General features: G+C 35.3%; 1 protein-coding gene across 1 annotated transcript in view; it reads left to right on the top strand.

Annotated features, from left to right (window-relative positions):
• The window catches only part of LOC143247507 (extracellular matrix protein 3-like), a 121,882-nt gene that overhangs the window by 37,456 nt on the left and 70,541 nt on the right, over positions 1-13,885 (top strand). The window lies entirely within an intron of this gene.

Here is a 13,885-nt window from a genome sequence, read left to right as displayed (position 1 = left end):
GGACCCACGTGATGGATGTCTTCTCCCATCTATTGGAAATGAATTATTCTCTGGTAACTTCACATTTCTTGAAACGACTCTATACGTTCAGAGTGAGAACATGATTTGAACTTCATTACATAAAACATGCCATCATTGTCAGGCACAACTATGTAAGGATACAGAAATTGTGAAGTAAAGAAGACATCTTTGAGATCTTTAATTTTCCATCACACGTTTTTTTTTTAAATATAATATTCCTGAACACATGCTCGCCCTTTCAGCTTTGGGGGCGTTATAATGTGACGGTCAATCACACTATTCGTTGGTAAAAGAGCAGCCCAAGAGTTGGCGGTGGGTAATGATGACTAGCTGCCTTTCCTCTAGTCTTATACTGCTATGTTACGGACAGCTAACGCAGATAGTCCTTTGCGCGAAGTTTAAAAACTAAAGTCTCTAGCATAAAATACTCAACGTACTCCAATACTCTGTTTTTCTCCTAGAAGATTGTTTGTTTGTTTTTGAATTTTGCGCAAAGCTACGCGAGGACTATCTGCTCAAGCCGTTTCTAATTTAGCAGTGTAAGACCGGAAGGAAAGCAGCTAATCATCACCACTCACCACCATCTCTTGGGCTACTCCTTTACCAAAGAATAGTGGGATTGGTCGTAACATTGTAACGCTCCTATGAATATATTTGGTATGATGGAGATTCGAACCCACGACCCTCAGATTACGAGTCAAGCACCTTAACCACCTGGCCATCCCGGATCCTCCTAAAAAAAGAAAACGAATATATTGTCAGTTTCTCCCTTTATAATAATAAACGGTACACATTACTTACAAGTGGTGTAGTACTTATTTATCTTTATGTAGAAAGCTACAGGTTTTCTTATATACTTATATCCTCTCTTTCTTGAGTGAAGAGCCACATATATTGTTACACTTTCGTAACATTAATTAGTACTTTCCTTTCCTCTTCCAGTAACATCTACAAGTGTTGTAGTATTTTCATTCTTCTTTGAATTATAAACTACATACACTCTCGCTTCCTGTCTTGGTTGTGAAATTGTATGTGCAGACTTTTTTCTCTTATCTTTACCCGTTAGTGTGATAATAACACAAGATTAACAGGCTTATCTTTACCCGTTAGTGTGATAATAACACAAAATTAACAGGCTTATCCTTACCCGTTAGTGTGATAATAACACAAAATTAACAGGCTTATCCTTACCCGTTAGTGTGATAATAACACAAGATTAACAGGCTTATCTTTACCCGTTAGTGTGATAATAACACAAGATTAACAGACTTATCTTTACCCGTTAGTGTGATAATAACACAAGATTAACAGGCTTATCTTTACCCGTTAGTGTGATAATAACACAAGATTAACAGACTTATCTTTACCCGTTAGTGTGATAATAACACAAAATTAACAGGCTTATCCTTACCCGTTAGTGTAATAATAACACAAAATTAACAGGCTTATCCTTACCCGTTAGTGTGATAATAACACAAGATTAACAGGCTTATCTTTACCCGTTAGTGTGATAATAACACAAGATTAACAGACTTATCTTTACCCGTTAGTGTGATAATAACACAAAATTAACAGGCTTATCTTTACCCGTTAGTGTAATAATAACACAAAATTAACAGGCTTATCCTTACCCGATAGTGTGATAATAACACAAGATTAACAGGCTTATCTTTACCCGTTAGTGTGATAATAACACAAAATTAACAGGCTTATCCTTACCCGTTAGTGTGATAATAACACAAGATTAACAGGCTTATCCTTACCCGTTAGTGTGATAATAACACAAGATTAACAGGCTTTTCTTTACCCGTTAGTGTGATAATAACACAAGATTAACAGGCTTTTCTTTACCCGTTAGTGTGATAATAGCACAAAATTAACAGGCTTATCTTTACCCGTTAGTGTAATAATAACACAAAATTAACAGGCTTATCCTTACCCGATAGTGTGATAATAACACAAGATTAACAGGCTTATCCTTACCCGTTAGTGTGATAATAACACAAGATTAACAGACTTATCTTTACCCGTTAGTGTGATAATAACACAAAATTAACAGGCTTATCTTTACCCGTTAGTGTAATAATAACACAAAATTAACAGGCTTATCCTTACCCGATAGTGTGATAATAACACAAGATTAACAGGCTTATCCTTACCCGTTAGTGTGATAATAACACAAAATTAACAGGCTTATCCTTACCCGTTAGTGTGATAATAACACAAGATTAACAGGCTTATCCTTACCCGTTAGTGTGATAATAACACAAGATTAACAGGCTTTTCTTTACCCGTTAGTGTGATAATAACACAAGATTAACAGGCTTTTCTTTACCCGTTAGTGTGATAATAACACAAAATTAACAGGCTTATCCTTACCCGTTAGTGTAATAATAACACAAAATTAACAGGCTTATCCTTACCCGTTAGTGTGATAATAACACAAGATTAACAGGCTTATCTTTACCCGTTAGTGTGATAATAACACAAGATTAACAGACTTATCTTTACCCGTTAGTGTGATAATAACACAAAATTAACAGGCTTATCTTTACCCGTTAGTGTAATAATAACACAAAATTAACAGGCTTATCCTTACCCGATAGTGTGATAATAACACAAGATTAACAGGCTTATCTTTACCCGTTAGTGTGATAATAACACAAAATTAACAGGCTTATCCTTACCCGTTAGTGTGATAATAACACAAGATTAACAGGCTTATCCTTACCCGTTAGTGTGATAATAACACAAGATTAACAGGCTTTTCTTTACCCGTTAGTGTGATAATAACACAAGATTAACAGGCTTTTCTTTACCCGTTAGTGTGATAATAGCACAAAATTAACAGGCTTATCTTTACCCGTTAGTGTAATAATAACACAAAATTAACAGGCTTATCCTTACCCGATAGTGTGATAATAACACAAGATTAACAGGCTTATCCTTACCCGTTAGTGTGATAATAACACAAGATTAACAGACTTATCTTTACCCGTTAGTGTGATAATAACACAAAATTAACAGGCTTATCTTTACCCGTTAGTGTAATAATAACACAAAATTAACAGGCTTATCCTTACCCGATAGTGTGATAATAACACAAGATTAACAGGCTTATCCTTACCCGTTAGTGTGATAATAACACAAAATTAACAGGCTTATCCTTACCCGTTAGTGTGATAATAACACAAGATTAACAGGCTTATCCTTACCCGTTAGTGTGATAATAACACAAGATTAACAGGCTTTTCTTTACCCGTTAGTGTGATAATAACACAAGATTAACAGGCTTTTCTTTACCCGTTAGTGTGATAATAGCACAAAATTAACAGGCTTATCTTTACCCGTTAGTGTAATAATAACACAAAATTAACAGGCTTATCCTTACCCGATAGTGTGATAATAACACAAGATTAACAGGCTTATCCTTACCCGTTAGTGTGATAATAACACAAGATTAACAGGCTTATCTTTACCCGTTAGTGTGATAATAACACAAAATTAACAGGCTTATCCTTACCCGATAGTGTGATAATAACACAAGATTAACAGGCTTATCTTTACCCGTTAGTGTGATAATAACACAAAATTAACAGGCTTATCTTTACCCGTTAGTGTGATAATAACACAAGATTAACAGGCTTATCTTTACCCGTTAGTGTGATAATAACACAAAATTAACAGGCTTATCCTTACCCGATAGTGTGATAATAACACAAGATTAACAGGCTTATCTTTACCCGTTAGTGTGATAATAACACAAGATTAACAGGCTTATCTTTACCCGTTAGTGTGATAATAACACAAAATTAACAGGCTTATCTTTACCCGTTAGTGTGATAATAACACAAGATTAACAGGCTTATCCTTACCCGTTAGTGTGATAATAACACAAGATTAACAGGCTTATCTTTACCCGTTAGTGTGATAATAACACAAGATTAACAGGCTTATCCTTACCCGTTAGTGTGATAATAACACAAGATTAACAGACTTATCTTTACCCGTTAGTGTGATAATAACACAAGATTAACAGGCTTATCTTTACCCGTTAGTGTGATAATAACACAAAATTAACAGGCTTATCCTTACCCGTTAGTGTGATAATAACACAAGATTAACAGGCTTATCCTTACCCGTTAGTGTGATAATAACACAAGATTAACAGGCTTTTCTTTACCCGTTAGTGTGATAATAACACAAAATTAACAGGCTTATCTTTACCCGTTAGTGTGATAATAACACAAGATTAACAGGCTTATCCTTACCCGTTAGTGTGATAATAACACAAGATTAACAGGCTTATCTTTACCCGTTAGTGTGATAATAACACAAGATTAACAGACTTATCTTTACCCGTTAGTGTGATAATAACACAAAATTAACAGGCTTATCCTTACCCGTTAGTGTGATAATAACACAAGATTAACAGACTTATCTTTACCCGTTAGTGTGATAATAACACAAGATTAACAGGCTTATCTTTACCCGTTAGTGTGATAATAACACAAGATTAACAGACTTATCTTTACCCGTTAGTGTGATAATAACACAAAATTAACAGGCTTATCCTTACCCGTTAGTGTGATAATAACACAAGATTAACAGACTTATCTTTACCCGTTAGTGTGATAATAACACAAGATTAACAGGCTTATCTTTACCCGTTAGTGTGATAATAACACAAAATTAACGGGCTTATCCTTACCCGTTAGTGTGATAATAACACAAGATTAACAGGCTTATCCTTACCCGTTAGTGTGATAATAACACAAGATTAACAGGCTTTTCTTTACCCGTTAGTGTGATAATAACACAAGATTAACAGGCTTATCCTTACCCGTTAGTGTGATAATAACACAAGATTAACAGGCTTTTCTTTACCCGTTAGTGTGATAATAACACAAGATTAACAGGCTTATCTTTACCCGTTAGTGTGATAATAACACAAAATTAACAGGCTTATCCTTACCCGTTAGTGTCATAATAACACAAAATTAACAGGCTTATCCTTACCCGTTAGTGTCATAATAACACAAGATTAACAGGCTTATCCTTACCCGTTAGTGTGATAATAACACAAAATTAACAGACTTATCCTTACCCGTTAGTGTGATAATAACACAAAATTAACAGGCTTATCCTTACCCGTTAGTGTGATAATAACACAAGATTAACAGGCTTATCTTTACCTGTTAGTGTGATAATAACACAAAATTAACAGGCTTATCTTTACCCGTTAGTGTGATAATAACACAAAATTAATATATATATTTGTTATTCAGTCTGGCTCTGTTTTTTTTCTATTTATTGCCCTTGTGGGTCAGCGGTAAGTTTACAGACTTACCATGCTAAAGTTTTAGGTTCGATTCCCCTCTGGGTATAGAGCGCAGATATCATATTGTGTAGCTTTGCACAAGGATAGCACTCTTCATATCGCTAAACAGACTTGACTCGTGCCTAAAACTAACCCACAAGGAAAATACCTCGTGAACACCTTCTCCAAGTAAGCGTCGGTGCAGTTTAAATATTTAAAAAAAGAATTTGGGCGTCTTGGACCCCTTGGAAAATCTGGCGTAGCTTTTTATACGATAATATCAAACAGCGTTGATTTTATTTCCAGTTCTGATTCAATTCCATATGTAACCTACTTCTGGAAGAGATCAAATATTTAGTGTCGCTATGGAGTTTTATGCGACGTCTTTTATATTTGTCTAGTAGCAACCTCTCTGTATGTAGAAGATTTATAGGCAGTGGAATTGGAAGTACTACATGCAATTTATTTATATAATAATAATAAAAACACGTTGACATGCAGACAGTGTTTAATTATCTCGTTAAAGTATAGCTCAATAGGGTTTATTCACCCCACGTTAGTACTGTTGAGCAGATGGGAAACAGACGATTTTCTCGCTTTTTTATTTTTATTTTTTTGTAAAATGCATTTTCGCCGCGCCGTGGCGCCTTATGAATCACGAATGTTAACCATGGTACTTAATTTAAAGTAAATAATCAATATTTTAAAAATAATATATAATATTTAGTTTACCTGTTTTGTTCTCACTTTTAAGAAAAAATAAATGTGTTGTTAAGAAATGCTAAGCGATCTAGAAAAGTTTTTATGTTGTGTTCCGACTCTATTATTTCTAATTCATTATAATGTATATTAACCTTGAAGAAGCCGCAAAGGCGAAACGTTGATTTAAATAAAAAATAAATTATTTTATATTTATCTGGAATGTAAAGGTCGTTTTTTCTTAACTTCGATTCGAATTTATAAATACCTCCAGAATGAACTACAAAGACTAGAAATTTTGTTTGTTAACGCCATACTGGTACTTTCATTGACTTTTTTGCATAGATATTTGTGAATTTATAAAGATACATGTATGTGTATATAAATTATAATAAATTTAATAAAATTATGTAAATTCATCGAAGTATTTATTCAAACATACAATCAATTTTCTTTAGTTAGATTCTCAATTGATCATCCTAACATCCTTAATGTTAATCTATAGGAGGCCCAAAGTGTTGGTTCTTATTTGTGGAAGTTGCACTACTGGAGGATTCTCGTTGTTGATGCTTGCTTGTTAACGTTGCACTGCTGGAGGACTCCTGAGGTTTGTGGTTTCTTATGAACGTTGCACTGCAGGAGGACTCCCAGTGTTGATGGTTTCTTATGAACGTTGCACTGCAGGTGGACTCCCAGTGTTGATGGTTTATTATCAACGTTGCACTGCAGGTTGACTTCTAGTGTAGATGCTTGCTTGTGAATGTTGCACTTCAGGGGTACTCCCAGTGTTAGTGTTTGTTGCACTGTACTCACCTTACATGCTTCCTAAAGAATTCATTGACCAAAAACACAATGCAGCCACCTTGTAAGCTTCCCCCAAAATTCCATAATGCGTGAAGAGTGGGGTCCTAGTTTTGCTGCCAACTAGTACCTGGGCGAAGACAGTAGAAAAGCAGAGGCGATTGTTTTGGAGATGTTACGTCCATGTTCTTCAGGAACCACAAGGACCAAGAAACTTTCCTCCCAGGTAATTTTGTATTGTACATCCTCCTCCTGTCGGATGTTTTCAGTAACAGGTGTTGTATATGTTTGTTCTTGCTTTACCGAAGTTCACGCAATACAGAAAAACGTTTACGAATTTTGCAATTTGATCATTTATTGGCTCGTTTTACGCGCAATGCCAAACCGTATCATATTTCTGTGTCATCCTTGCAACAATCGAACGTATAGCTGCAGTTCCTGGTTTAGATCCACGTGGAAATTAATTAATAGATAAAAATAAAGCAGCTACACTTAGCTAGACGGAACTTATTTCTTTAAGTGCCTGTCACCACAAGTCGTTTCGTAAAACGATGCTGTTTTCGTTCATTAACAGCAAAGGTTATAACATACTGTAACAAGATACCAACGCAATCACGTGATAATCATCTGCTAACGATGAATTATATATAATTAAATCATAATACTTTACCAGTTTTGGTTTTTGATTGAACATCTAAAAATATTTTAACAGCCAGAAATTCTAGCAAGATATGGGTAATTTGGGTTAACAGCCAGAAATTCTAGCAAGATGTGGGTAACTTGGGTCAGTAAAATGTTTAATAAAAGAGAAATGAAGAAGTTGAGATAAACTATACAGTTTTTAAACTGTCTACAGTGTCGCTGTCTTGGGTATTTCCAGATTGGAAACATCCTGTATTTTTTTTTATATCACGTTAAAGAATCACTGTAATCAGACGGATGGCGCAATGCAATGTGATGCCACCTTAACCCTACTGAGAGATGAAATTTCTTTGTTTGTTTCGAAATTTAGCATAAATCTACGCAACAATTATGTTCTATGCGCATAGCCGTCCTTAATGTTTGACTGATATACTAGAGGAAAACGGTACCCACCGCAAACACTTGGGCTATTTTTGTCTGATCGAATAGTGATATTCGAGCATCACTCCTCTGGAGCGCGTTTTGTAGTAATAGGACGCAAAACGTGATTCATAGCTCGGGTACGCTATCAACAGGCCACGAACACTATAGGAAATGTTTGTTTGTTTTTGAATTTCACGCAAAGCTACTCGAGAGCTATCTGCGCTAGCCGTCCCTAAGTTAGCAGTGTAAGACTAGAGGGAAGGCAGCTAGTTATCACCACCCACCTAAAATTACAAGTCGAACGTCTTAACCCACCTGGCCGTGCCGGGCGTACAGGAAATAAAGCGATCGTTGATACGTTTAATCAAACGATATTTCTACACTGTTTTTTGTAACTAAAAGTATAATTCAACATAACTGAAGGAAAAGGTTACATCAAACATTCTTGCAGTTATATCATTTCTTTTTTACGTCTGTTTATGCGTCAGAAAATTCTGGCTGTGCTCATTGCACTAAATGATACGTGTTTTGCGGTAAACGTCTCATTACCACATGACACACTTACGCGTGTTCGCTAAACGTCTCAGTACCAAATGACACTCGCAGACGTGTGCGCCAAGTGTGTCATTGCCACTTGACACACTTACACGGGTCTGCGAAACACCAAAGTACCAGCTGAAACGCGTTCAATGAACGTCTTAATATTAGGTGACACAGACCATAGGATGTCTCAACACCAAATAATATAACATAAAGGAATGTTTCGAGACAACAAAGAACCGAATGCTCCATCGGGATTGTTCCATCCCTTGAGCTAAAACTATCAAATAAATATATTTTTTTTTAAATTTTAAGCCAACTTTAATTATTCATATAGTTCAAACTTTCTCTTAATCTCTTAATCTGCGCTAGCCGTCCTTAATTTACCAGTGTAAGACTAGAGGGAAAGCAGCTAGTCATCACTACCCACCGCCAACTCTTGGGCTACTCTTTTACCAACGAATAGTGGGATTGACCGTCACATTACAACGCCCCCACGGCTAAACGGGCGAACATATCTGGCGTGACGGGGACTCTAACCCGCGACCCTCGGACTACGAGTCGAGTGCCTTCTCTCTATCCTTACACTGCAAAATTATGAGCTGATCGCGCAGATAGCTCTCGTGTAGCTTTACGCCAAATTCAAAATAAACCAAATCAAACCTGGTCAGTGATTCTAAACTAGGGATAGCTAGGCCTGAACTTTATAAAGTTTTTGACTAGGCTGTTTAGCTCATGTTTGTAGGTTGTAAGCACTAAATACCAAGGTATTATATTGATTCCTGCTGCCAGTCCTGTCATCAACAATGAACTCAGCTTTGTATATAGAAACATTCTTGGATTTAGTATCTTACCTCGAACGTAAAGATACAACGAATGAACATGTTGTTGTTGTTGTTTTGTTTCTGTAAATATTTCAGGAAACCATCATTGAGCAACAAAATCGTCCTATGTGTTATGTAAACACATAACGTAAATATAAAAATTATTGACTGTACTAAGTTTCCAAATATAACCAGCAATATTTTTAGTAGTCTTATTAAAACATCTGTACGAAACTCGTCGGCGTATATCGTCCGATGAGTATGTACTATTAAACGTTGGATAAGGATCGTAACATTCTCGATATTAAGAAATGTCTTCTCACACTTCCAACAGGCCCGCTAGAAACCAGGTTTCGATACCCGTTTCGGGTAGAGCACAGATAACTCATTGTGCAGCTTTGTGCTTAATTCTAAATAAACCCAAACAGTTCCTACAGCCGTATATCATTTCGTCATGACATTCAGTAGTAATTAAAGGCCCAAACACATGTAACTCACTTCGACAAGCTCAACTTCTATTAAGCCTGTGAAAGGAATATACGCCAGGTGAGCTCTTTCAATGCTCCTTGTGCGTGTGATAAGTAAAATGGTAACTAACCCTAAATTTTTTTTCAAACAATTTGTTTGTATATTACCTGATTGAGAATACAAATGATCTTTCTAAATTTGCATCAACAGTGAAGATTGATACATTATCTGTAATATTGTAAGTAGTAAAGTGTGTAACTTTTAAAAATAGCACGAAAGTTCACCCTTTAAGACGTTTTTCTTTGTACCTTCATAATATGACGTTTGGTTATCTATAGTTAATATTTTTACCCTCGAAAATGCAACATAAAATTGTTAAATTTCTTCCACATTTCTCTATATTTTGCTTTGTCTACCAGTTATAACCTGTAGAAAATTCATATAACTTTAAAATATTAAACTTTTCGATCAACCTAACAAGAAATAAACTAAAGATCGTTGGGTTATGAAAACTAAATTTTCTACTGCAATCACGGAAATTTTTAACAGTTTCGGTTGGTAAATCCTGTGAAACTACTCGCAAGTTTGATTTAATCAAGTACAAACTTACAGCATCTCTTAAGTTTGAAAAAACAGTCTATGGGCGCCACTCCCAACTAATAATTTTAAACACGGGGGTCCACGGAACGTCACTTCCAACTAATAAATTTAATCATGAAGGTCCGCGGGCATCGTTCCCAAGAGTCTATGAAGCGTTTCTCCCAACTGACCATTTCAAACACTGTAGTCTACGCTCTATTGTGTGTTACTCCCAACTAATAATATCAGAGTCTATATAAATATAATAGTTGTCGGTTGTATGTCTATGTAACTACTTATCTATGTAAATATATCCATGTAACTACTTTTCTATATAAATATAACAGTACTGTTTATTATACGTCCGTGTAACTACTTATCTATGTAAATATAATAGTACTGTTTATTGTATGTCCATGTAATTACTTTGCAACGTATGGTTGGATCTTCACCATATTCGGTATGGAGATACACTGGTTCTAGGAAGAAATACATACAAAATTTCGGTTTAACAATTTATGTTTTACGGTTTTTATGGGCATTTTTGTCTTCTTTTTTTTTAACACCATTTCGCTCTCTATTGATGGATCTTCACCAAATTTAGCGCGAAAGTTTGTTGGATCCATATGGAAATACATGCGAAGCTGCGGTTTCACATTTTGCGTTTTGCAGTTTCTATGAGCGCTTTTGCGATTTTTACATTCATATAAGGGAAGCGACCTTCGTGTCCTAAGATAACCTTTCACTAATCAGGTAACTTTCTTCCAGGGGACAGGTACTCCAGCTAGCTTCAAATAAAATAGAACACATTTTTTGAAATTAGTCTACCTAAACTCTGTTCCATCTCAATGACAAATTAAATATTTTAAGACAATTTTATCTGTTTTGAAACCACGATAGTAATGAAAATGACAAGGTTTAAAACATCTGTGAGAAAAAAACCCCAAAAAAACAACAAGTATTCTTAAAGTGGAGTTTCATACGCCGTTCGAACTTTCTACAAGTATTGTTTGCACGTGAAACGAAATTATATCAGTGTTTTTTAAAAGTTGTATCATAGCAACTAGTGCGTCACATGTGGGCTGGTAATTGTGTCAGAAAATTACACATTACTATGTTCATTTTTAAAAAGAAAACTATCATAAAAAAGAAATGTAACAATTCCAGCAGTAGCGTATTTAGGTAGGGGCTAGAAGGGGCTCAGCCACAGGATCCATGGTCTTAATGGGAGGCAATTGATAATTTTATTCTATATAAAATTACTTGGAATGTAGGACCCGCAACAATTATTAGCCCCTGGGCCGTTACAACCTTAAATCCGCTACTGAGTTCCAGATATATCACTAAGATACGATACGAGAATAAGCCATTTTACTTACGGCTTTCTACTTTTTAAGCGTTTGTGTGTGTGTGAGTTTTTCTCCCTTGATTATAAATGCCGTAATTAGTCAAACGCCTTATTTTTAATAGTTCTAGGAAGAGTGCCTTGTGTGTACTGGTACTGGTTTATATTAGCAAAGCTAATAACAACTTTATCTCAGAGCAAATAACAATTAACAGAATTTATTTTCGCTCTGTCTCGAGCTATGTTTCTGTGAATCATTCTGGTACAAATTGTATGTTGTCCCATCATCATGTCCAAGTTTTTCCTGCAGATTTCACTGAGAGTGAAATGAAGATTCTCAGTAGATTTATGAAAAAGATGGGTATTTAATTGGAAATTAATTTAAAGAGAGTTTATTATGGTGCTAATATAAACGTAAACCTTTTTCACAGTGGGATTTCTATCTTATCAATTGGTAATCAGTTGAGCAAGAAGAATCCCCTTTAGGGCTAAGCCTGTAAATGTCAGAAGTCGGATTCTTGATAAAAAGACCGAAAATACAGAACTGCGTGACTTTCAGAATTGTCGTTGTCAATCTGACACATTTCATGTGTCTAAATTTATCTTCGATAGGACGTAAAAAACTGAATGGTGAACTTAATTTTACACGAGAGTGACATCTCTACAAAAATATTCGCTTCCTCGTATTTCCAGCACGCAAAACAAGTCCCCTATATGAAAGTATATTTCGTGTAAGTCCCGGTGGCTCAGCAGCAAGTCTGTAGGCCTAAGACGCTAAAAGTCGGTTGGCACAGTCGTCCTAACTCCACATTACAACTGCAGTATAAAATATTTATTATAGTAATGGAATGTCTCAGCTCTTGTTTGTCCTGAAAATGCGCGCGCACCTTAGGATCTAAAAGCGCATGCGTGCATGCTTTTCAATAGATGTAACTAAAAGGCGAGTGTAAATATAATTTAATAAACATTTTGTACAACAATCTATTAAAAGTTTACGAAAATTTATAAAAAATATCTAACGTTACTACGCAGAATAACATAATAAGTTTATTTATTGATAGTATTAAGTACTGTAAAGTTTTGCCGTAATGAACCTAAAGGGGGAAAGTACACAAAAATTTATCTCAAGACGGCTCGAGGCGGGAACAGCCGTATTCAGATATATTTTTACTTCAAGTGGGTTTCTCGTCATCACGTAAAACGTTCAAATGTTACATTCCTAATTTATCCGTTTACTGAATATAAGCCATACTTAATGAGAGTTTAACTACTGTTAGGCCTAAGACAAGTAGGCAAGTAGATTTCGAAGTCTTCGACAAGAATTATTTTGTATTATTCTATAAATCCTGTATTTAAAGAAGCACTGTTCCCATATATATATACCAATTTAACTACAACTGCTAGTTCTAAAGCATTTACAAGACGCACGGCTTAAATTTTTTAGCTAGGTCTCAGGCGAACGACTTTCGTTAAATTTAATTATGTAAACATCACACTATTAGCCTTTCCTTACAACTTTTATTGGCGAATTGGGATTTAACTATAATTATAAATGAAGAACCTTAATAATCTGTAACTTAAAAAAACAAAAAACGTATTTAGTATTTTCAAGACCATAAGTTTTACCAGCTGTGCCTTTCAAAGGTATGAAAGACAACTGACTGCTTGGGGTTCCGTAATAATTCAAACAATGTTGTTTTTTTTTAATTTATTCACTTCGGCATCATAACTGTATAATCCTAAATAATAGCTCGAGGCGTAATCCTTAAAACAATCAATCATGAAGATAAATACCCTTTCGCCTACCCTTTGCTAGTGCGCAACCTAAGAGTGGATTATGGGGTCTGATTACCATGCTTAGAGTTTTCTTCATATCGCCATATTCCAGATACTCCCTCTAAGATTAAATTACAATTCAAGCCATATGATTATTTTTTACGTCGAGTGGCTGTGGAAGATGTTACGATTGAATAATGTTTTATAAGGTTTAGGGTTAAAAATTTTACAATTTATCTTATTTTCAAATGTTTTCAATGCCCACTTGGTTTAATTGGCCAAATATGTAGAAGACACTGTCCAAATGAACATGAAAGGCAAAGAAGGGGCGCTGAAACCTGAATGTGCACGTTTTTTTCTTTCTTTTTAATGATCACGTCAAAGGTAGGGTGAAGTTTGTTAATGAACGATCAAGTGTAAAGACATTCTGCCGACGATTAGTTTTTT

The sequence above is a fragment of the Tachypleus tridentatus genome, chromosome 3 (genome assembly GCF_004210375.1).
Source record: "Tachypleus tridentatus isolate NWPU-2018 chromosome 3, ASM421037v1, whole genome shotgun sequence".
NCBI classification, from domain to species: Eukaryota; Metazoa; Arthropoda; class Merostomata; order Xiphosura; family Limulidae; genus Tachypleus; species Tachypleus tridentatus.
This window is presented reverse-complemented; position numbering and strand designations above follow the sequence as displayed.